We start from the raw sequence: 3,648 nt of genomic DNA, 5'->3' as shown, positions 1-3,648 counted from the left end.
AATGAATGAATGAACTCCACTCTGGGTGTCATCTAGTTTCTCTGTCGTAGGTTTGTGCTTCTCGGATGTTGATGATGATATAATGATAATAGCGATGATGGTATTAAGTGCTTACTATGGGCCAAGCACTGTTCTCAGCAGTGGGGTTGATAGGCGCTAATCAGTTGGACACAGTTCCTGTCCCACATGGGGCTCACAGTCTTCATCCCCATTTTACAGATGAGGTCACTGAGTCTCAGAGAAAGTGACTTGCCCAAGATCACACAGCACACAAGTGGTCTGGGCCTGGGAGTCAGAGGGCCTGGGTTCTAATCCCAGCTCTGCCATGTGCCTGCTGGGAGACCTTGGGCAGTTCCCTTCAGTTCCCCCTGCCTCAGTTCCCTCATCGGTAAAATGGGGATAAAGACTGCGAGCCCCATGTGGACAGGGACCGAGTCCAACGTGATTAGCTTGGATCTACCCCTGCGCTTAGAACAGTCTTGATGTGCAGTAAGTGCCTAACACCCAAACAGCAGCGTGATAATTGTTACGTCTCCTCCCGGGAGGTCCAGTGGGTCTGTGTGAGGGTGGGGCCGGGGATTCCCAGCTGGACCAACCCATCCTCCTGGCCAGCTGCCCGGCACCCACCCGTAGGGTCCTGCCTGCTCTGGACAGACCACCCCTCAGCCAGTCGAGCCGGGCGGGGGGACGAGGGTCCAGCCGGGGGGGACCTGGTGCCCAACACCACCGGCCCCCCGTGGCTGAAGCCCCTGCGGATGCCAGGGGTGGGATGCCACCCAGCGGGGCCTGACCTCTAAGCTTTAAGTTCATTGTGGGCAGTGAATGTGTCTCTTTTCCTCTTTTATTGGATTCTCCCAAGCGCTTAGTACAGTGCTGCTCACACAGTATGCACTCGATAAATAACATTGACCCGTTTGGGGAGAGGCCGAATCAGGGGCCAGGGTGACCCTGAGGGCAGGGCTGAACCTGCGCTGTGTGACTTGGAGGAGTCTCTGCCCTTCTCTGGGCCCAGGCGGGCTGCCTCTCCGGGCTCTCCCCCCGCCCCCCGGGCCGCTGGGGGCCGACACTATTGGGGCTGGGGGCCGACCGGGCCAAGGCCCCCCAGTTTCTCTTTGTGGCGTCAGCCTGGCCCTGCTGCTGCCATTGCCTTCTCTGGTCCCTCCCTGGACCGGGGGTCTTTCATTCGTTCATTCAGTGTTATTTATTGATCGCTTATGGAGTGCAGAGCACTGGACTAAGCATCTCGGAGAGGACAAAAGAACAATAAACAGGTATCGTCCCTGCCCGCAACAAGCAGTCTAGAAGGGGAGACAGACATTAACAGAAATCAATAAATGGCAGATATGGAGATGAGTGCTGGGAGTGGGAATGAGTAAAAGGAGCAAGTCGGGTCGACGCCGAAGGGAGTGGGAGGAGAGGAAAGGAGGGCTTAGGGAAGGTCTCTTGGAGGAATTGGGACCTTCAGTAAGGTTTTGAAGTGGGTGCCTCCGAGGTGAGAGGGGAGGCTGAGGGAGGGAGAGGGAAAAGAGGAAAGAAGGGTTTAGTCAGGGAAAGCCTCTTGGAGGAGCTGGGCCTTCAATAAGGCTTCGAAGGGGGTCCTCTGGGTTTGTAGGAAGGTTGTGGACTGGTGTAATAAGGAGGAGAAGGAGGGGGCGTCCTGTCCTAGGCCCACAAGAGCTGGGCGCTTTTGTGGCTGGTGGGGTGGGGCTGCCCATCTTCCCGGGCTGGAGTCTGGGCCAGGGGACTGGCCGGAGGGCCGTCCTTGGGTCCGTGGGTCCTTTCCACCGGTGAGCGGCTCGTGTTTTTCAGTCATCCGGGGCATCTGCGATGACTACAGCCTGGACTTCCACGCCTTCTGTGCTTGGACGGGGCTGTGGAACAGCTTCTTCCTCGCCCTCTACGCCCTCTTCAACTTCAGCCTGGTCAGGAAACTCTTCAAGAGGTGGGTTCCTAGGGGCGGGGACGGCCGGGGCGCGGGCTGGGCAGACCCACCAGCAGGGGAAGGAGGAGGCTGGGCCCCACCAGGGCAGTTTACCTCAACTGTAAAATGGGGATTTATAATAATAATAATAACAATGCTATTATTATTGTGGTATTTAAGCACTTATTATGTGCCAGGCAGTTTTAGGCGCTGGGATCTTGTCTTAGGTTGTCGAGTTGTCAGTGATTCCATGGATACATCTCTCCCAGAACGCGCCACTCTCCATCTGCAGTCGTTCTGGTAGTGTATCATAAAGTTTTCTTGGTAAAAATACGGAAGCGGTTTACCACGGCTTTCTTCCGCACTGTAAGCCTGAGTCTCCACCCTCGACTCTCCCGGGCCGCTGCTGCCCACCACGGGTGAGTTTTGACTTGTAGCAGATGGCCTGCCACTCGCTCGCCACAGCCCAAGCTAGGAATGGAACGGACAGGCCTCTGCTTGACTCTCCCTCCCGTAGCCGAGACTGGTAGAGTACTGGAAACTCTCCAGGTGCAACCCTGAGAGGGAGAGTACTGGTGTCGATACTAGATAATCAGGTTGGGTACAGTCCCTGTCCCACATAGGGCTCACAGTCTATTCCCTTTTTATAGATGAGGGAACTGAAACACAGAGAAATTAAGTGACTTGCCCAAGGTCACACAGCAGACAAGAGGCAGAGCTGTGTTTAGAGCCTAAGTCCTTCTGACTCCCAGGCCCAGGCTGTATTCACTAGGTCATTATGCTTTATGTCAAGAACCCCAAATTTGAGTCTTTGGATATTCATGGCCCCAGGAAGAATAAAGTGTGGGAACTGGCATCCTACCAGGTAGGAGTCTTCCCTTTTGGGCCTTGGTGACCCAGGTACCAGGGAGAGAGAGAAGAATATCGGTGCTGGCAAGAGGGGGGCTGGCTTCATGCTGTGAACCCTAGATTTGAGTCTTCCCACTTGGGTCTTCATGGCTCGCACACTGGGAAGAAGAATGAAAACAGGGGTGTCGGGAAACACAGGGCTGGCTTCGGGTCACAGACCTTCGACTTGAATCTTTCCTTTTGGGTTTTCATGGCCTAGGTGCCCGGGAGAACAATAAAAGTCCAGGTGCTAGCTGAAGTTGGGGCTGACTTCATGCCATGGTCTCCAAAATTGACTCCCTCTTTGGGTCTTCATGGCCCAAGTACTAGGGAAAGAGATAAAAATATGAGTGCAGTGAAAGGGGGACTGGCTTTGTGTCGTGAACTGCAGATTTGTGTTTTCGCTTTTGGGTCTTCGTCACTCAGGTATCAGGGAGAGAGTTAAAAATAGGATGGCTGACTTCATGCCATCAATCCCAGATTTGAGTCTTTTCATTTGGATCTTTGTGGCTTGGGCGCCAGGAAGAAGAAGAACTTGGGTGCCAGCAAATGGGGCCTAGCTTCATGTCATGAACCTCATATCTGAGTCTTCCCATTAGGGTCTTAATGGCCGAGGCTTCAGGGAAAGAGATGATAAGATGGGTCCTGGCAAAAGGGGGGCTGACTTCATGCCATGAACCTCCGATTTGAATCTTCCCATCTGAGTCTTAATGGCCCAGGTGCCGGGAAGTACAGTAAAAGTATGGGTGCCATCAAAAGGTGGGACTGGCTTCGTGCCATGAACCCCAGGTTTGGGTCTTCCCATTTGGCTGTCCGTGGCCCAAGTCCTGGGAAGAGCA

The 3,648-nt window shown here is 54.3% G+C and overlaps 1 non-coding gene across 1 annotated transcript; it reads right to left on the bottom strand.

Moving 5' to 3' along the window:
• Window positions 1–2,350: 2,350 nt before the first annotated feature.
• Window positions 2,351–2,488, bottom strand: LOC114811866. The gene has a single exon (XR_003759562.1). It is a non-coding gene; the product is annotated as a small nucleolar RNA SNORA7 (small nucleolar RNA).
• Between the last annotated feature and the right edge of the window lie 1,160 nt (window positions 2,489–3,648).

Source organism: Ornithorhynchus anatinus, chromosome 4 (genome assembly GCF_004115215.2).
Source record: "Ornithorhynchus anatinus isolate Pmale09 chromosome 4, mOrnAna1.pri.v4, whole genome shotgun sequence".
NCBI classification, from domain to species: Eukaryota; Metazoa; Chordata; class Mammalia; order Monotremata; family Ornithorhynchidae; genus Ornithorhynchus; species Ornithorhynchus anatinus.
This window is presented reverse-complemented; position numbering and strand designations above follow the sequence as displayed.